The sequence below is a fragment of the Silene latifolia genome, chromosome 11 (assembly GCF_048544455.1).
Source record: "Silene latifolia isolate original U9 population chromosome 11, ASM4854445v1, whole genome shotgun sequence".
Classification (NCBI taxonomy): domain Eukaryota; kingdom Viridiplantae; phylum Streptophyta; class Magnoliopsida; order Caryophyllales; family Caryophyllaceae; genus Silene; species Silene latifolia.
In genome coordinates, this window is record NC_133536.1 from 26252756 (window position 1) to 26258074 (window position 5319).

A 5319-nucleotide genomic window follows, 5' to 3' on the forward strand; every position below is an offset into this window, starting at 1 on the left:
GGTTCTTCTGAAAGTGTCTCCGATGCGTGGAGTTATGAGATTTGGGAAGAAAGGCAAGTTAAGTCAGAAGTTTATAGGGCCGTATGAGATCTTAGAACGAGTTGGGGAAGTGGCTTATCGTCTGGCATTACCAGCTGCGTTAGAGAGAGTGCATAATGTGTTTCATGTATCGCAGCTGCGGAAGTATGTGAGTGACCCGTCACATGTGTTGGAGGCAGAGAGCTTAGAGCTGGATGAGTCTTTATCATATCTTGAGGTGCCTAAGCATATCCTAGACCGAAAGGTTAGAAAGACCAGGAGTGGTGAGACAGTTTTGCTTAAGATCCTTTGGTCTAACCACGAGACTGAGGAAGCTACATGGGAGGCAGAGGATATCATGAAAGAGCGTTACCCTTTCCTTTTTGATCAGGTATGTATGGTTACGGGGACGTAACCTTGTTTCTTTTAGGGGGGTAGGAGATGATCGCGAGAGTTTTTAAGAGTTTTATACACCTTTTATATGTTGTGTCGGTATGTTTGTCGGGATAGGTTAGGGTTAGTATCATGTTGTACGTTGTGTTTTGTTTGACCTTCGAGTCGGGAGGCTTATGGGAGTACCTTTGTTTAGTGGTGGTTTGAACTTCGGGGACGAAGTTCCTTTTAAGGAGGGAAGACTATAATACTCCGTATTTATATGTCTTGGGGTACTCTATCGAGTAGCCCTTACTCTGTCGAGTATGGGCAAGTTGCGAAATAAAATAGTTTCGACTGTTGGGTACTCGATCGAGTAGTCGGGGTACTCGATCGAGTAAGGGGTACTCGATCGAGTACCTTGGGTACTCGATCGAGTGTCCCGTTTACGAGGGAGTTTTTCGCGGGTTTTGTTAATTATGCGATTAGGGTATTTAAACATAATCGTCATTGTTTTAAAACACTTTTACCAAAACCTAAAACCTGTTTAAGAGAGAAAGCGATCGATCATCTTCCTAATCGCATCCTTAACAATTCCGAGTTCGACGGTCGGTTCTTCTTGTTTTTTCGTGTCGTTGGATTCCTTGCGTCGAGGGTAAGCTTTTAACATAGTTTTTATAATGTTTTGATTAAGTTTGGTGAAACCCTAATTTAGGAATTGGGGGTTTTGGTGTGTAGTTTGTGATGTGTAGTCTTTATGTGTTTGTATGATAGGAGGAGAATTCGTAGAGGAGCCGTTTTGATACAAATTTGTAGATACCGTCTGCGTGTTGTGCTTTCCAGGTAGGATTTCCTACTCGGTATTAGTCCCATAATGGGATATTGGTGATGTCTTTGTAGTTAGTTGTTTGATATGATGATTGTGATTGTGATTGTGATTGTGATTGTGATTGGTTGTCTATGGCTCTCGAGATGCATTCTCTGAGTGGGGGGTCACTTGGGGAGTGACTTCATGCCCTAGTTTCGCCCTTCGTGGAACCCGCCACGAAAGGGGATGTGCACATTAATGGACAGGGTTATCACTCGTACAATGAGCGGGGCTTAGGTGGGAACGGCTGCGGTCCCCCACTCGGCAGTAGGTCCAAAGTGGACGGTCGATATTGAGATGATGGGAGTTGGTGTGTGTGTGTGTGTGTGATTTCAAATTGTCTGTGTATCTTGTTATTGTTATCTACATTGATTGTGTGATTAGTACGACCCGGTGTTGTTTTGTAAACTGCGGTGATCCATTCGGGGATGGTGAGCGAGATATTGAACAGTATAGAGATGAGTACTGGGATAGCCGGGATGGCCACGACATGACGATAGAGTCTTCCGCTGTAGTTTAGCATTTATTTACATTTCGATTGAGAAATGATAGTTTGGAATAATGTATTGTACTTTCAGTTTGGTTTCGAGGATTGTATTTATTCATTAAACTACTTATAATAAATGTTGTTTCTGTTTTGTCTATTTGATTATCATACCTCGGGCGACCGAGATGGTGATGTCTTCATACCTGAGTGGTCCTGGTAAGGCAATTGGAGTATGGGGGTGTTACATTGTCATCTAGTGAGGATCGAACCCATGACCTCTTGGTATGTGTACCCTCACTCTTACCACTATGACACATTCAACTTGTTGATATTAAATACAACTGATTATATTTAACTACGAATTAACAGATTAATTCGTCCAAACTAACCTTATATATATTAAATTTAAATATAACTTATTATATTTAATTTACGAATTGACAGTTAATTCGTCTCAACTTAATATTATTTAATTTTCATTAAATAATTATCTCATCAACACATTGACTAACTTTTTAGTCATTTTGGGCATCAATGTAATTATAAATCTATAACCACATTTCTCAAACACGTCCTATAGGTGTGACCTTTAGGGACCAGTTAATCACCGCCATCTGTATGATAATAACGTCAAACTCTCTAGCAAGCCAACCGTTATTAGGTAAACGTTAATCAACTGATTAAATATACGAAGTATACCCTTGTGAACCTGTAAGAGATTTACAAATGTTATCTCACTAATTTGTGGAGGACACAAGCTCCAACAATTGCTTGTTACATGCATGTTACTTGCACATCTTGAATGAATCACTTAAATAAACTATTACGTGGAAAATTGACAATGTGTCAATTATGTTATCACCTCAAATAAAAAATATACTTTTGAATAAATTATTTAATATGCACTTACATGTTAGACCCATTAAAACAAAGTCAAAATGAAAATTTGTATGTGTAACACCCCCATACTCCAAGTGCCTTACCAGGACCACTCAGGTATAAGGATACTACCATCTCGGTTGCCCGAGGCAATGAATATCATAAGACAATAAAGAAACGTATTTTAAAAGTAATTATAGTTTAAGTGATTACATGTTCAAAACCAAAACTGATAAAAGGAAATACAAGTTCTCAAAACTATCTACTATCAAAATACTATCAAGCGTCAGACACAGCGGAAGACTTCTAAACTGCAACGTGGTGACTCATCCCAGCTATCCCGTATGCATCGTCTCATACCTGCTCAATAACTGCTCACCACCCCCGAATGGATCACCACAGTTTTTAAAACATTTAAACGGGGTCAGTACTAATCACACAATTTATATGATCCAACAACACAACAAACAACATAGCTCAAACAGTCATACACACAATCACACCCACTTCAATCAATCTCCGTCACCGACTGTCCACTGGACCAGCCCTGCCAGTGGGGGACCGCAGCCGTTCCCACCTAAGCCCCGCTCATCATACCGAGCGATAACCCTGTCCCATTAATGTGTACATCCCCTTCCGTGGCAGGTTCCACGAAGGGCGAAACTAGGGCGTGAAGTCACTCCCGCAAGTGACCCCACTCAGCCGAGAACGCATCTCGAGAACCATAGACAACCAATCACAATCACAATCACAATCACAGTCAACATATCAAACAACTAACTACAGCACATCACCAATATCCCATTATAGGACTAATACTGAGTAGGAAATCCTACCTGGAAAGCATAATTATCAGACGGTCTCTACAGCTGTATCAAAAAGGCTCTTCTACAAAACCTCCTCCTATCATACAAACATACAAACACTACCGAATCACAATCTACACAAAAACCCCCAAATCCCTAAATTAGGGTTTAACCAAATTAAAGGAAAGACAATAAAAAGGGTACATAGATCTTACCCTCGACGCAAGGAACTCAACGGTATAAACAACGACAAGAACTGACCGTCTGAACTCCGGTAATTGCTAAGAATGCGATTAAGAAGATGAACTTGTTTGCTTTCTCTCTTAAACAGAAATTTAGGTTTTGTAAAAGTGATTTAGAGTAATGACGACGAAGCTTAAATACCTTAATCGCATAATTAACAAAACCCGAGAAAACTCCCCGTAAAACCGGACACTCGATCGAGTACCCAAGGTACTCGATCTAGTACCCCCCTACTCGATCGAGTGCCCCAGCTACTCGATCGAGTACCCAACAGGTCAGAAACTATTTTATTTCGCAACTTACCCTTACTCGACAGAGTAAGGCCTACTCGATAGAGTACCCCAAAACTTATAAATACGGAGTATTACAGTCTTCCCTCCTTAAAAGGAACTTCGTCCCCAAAGTTCAACCCATACTCTAAAAATAAACATACTAACTCGATCAAGACACAACAACGTGACTAAGAACTCAAAACAAAACTCCAACCCAAACATGAACTCGTAATGCCAACTCCACTAACTATTCCTACCTCCACAACATGGCTCACGATATCGTATCTACCACATATATATATCTCATACGACACTAACTCCATACATAACCAACTACATAAACATCAAACGGAATGTTACATTCTACCACCCTTAAAAGGAACTTCGTCCTCGAAGTTTACTCACACTCATAACCTCATCATCCAACTGTCAACACTATCGAAGTATTCTCGCATTTCTAACCTCGAACTACTATAAGCACGTCCATGACCTTTTAACACTATCAACCACAACATATACAAAACTATACCTTATGCTACACCAACACTCTACTTCCCAATATACTACCATATGTACAACCATCAAAATCTCTTTTATCGCATCCTACTCCTCTTAAGATAAATGTTACGTCCTCGTAACTCACTAATACTAAATCCTAGATATATCTTTCCCTTTTCTCATCACCACCGCATGTCAAAGATAATCACCTATAACCTAAACACTCGCCATGCACATATCCAAGGCTTTCTTACTTAAACATTTTTCATACCTCAACTCATACGGCACACCACCTAATCTATACCATAAAACGCGTGGCAAAAATACCATACTAACTCTCCATTCTTTCTCGCAAAACAACATACCTCTCTATGTAAGGCACCTATCTCCCAAAAGCATAACTCACGATCTACACTCGTTACGTACACTCACACTAGATCCTCAAGTTCTTTCCTTCATTACCGCAAAACTCATACACAACTTAACATGACACTATTTCCTCCAACACCCTACACTCACTTTGCTCAACAAAGGATTATGAACCACCCGCATCTATCGGTCATTACCACACATGTTTTACGAATCACTTGCCATTACCATGTCCACTAAAGCCTTATCTAGAACAAGATCAAAATTATCAGAACAACCTCTCACAACCGCGTCTCATCAACAGGATATCACTATATCATGACAACAACGAAAACATATACAACTCTATTTCATACCATACTCTACCCTGATTCTCAAACTTAAACTGGTAAAGAAAACATCAATAACAAAACAACTGTCTATCTCAGTAAAACCGAAACTCACAGGAGCAACATCAAACAAAACAACAATCTATGTATCACTGGTATGCACTTTCGAAAACTCGTA

General features: G+C 40.0%; 1 long non-coding RNA gene across 1 annotated transcript; it reads right to left on the reverse strand.

Moving 5' to 3' along the window:
- Positions 1–2794: 2794 nt before the first annotated feature.
- Positions 2795–3850, reverse strand: LOC141613744 (uncharacterized). Its single transcript, XR_012529274.1, has 2 exons — positions 3461–3850; positions 2795–2995 (listed from the first exon to the last, which is right to left on the reverse strand). It is a non-coding gene; the product is annotated as an uncharacterized LOC141613744 (long non-coding RNA).
- Between the last annotated feature and the right edge of the window lie 1469 nt (positions 3851–5319).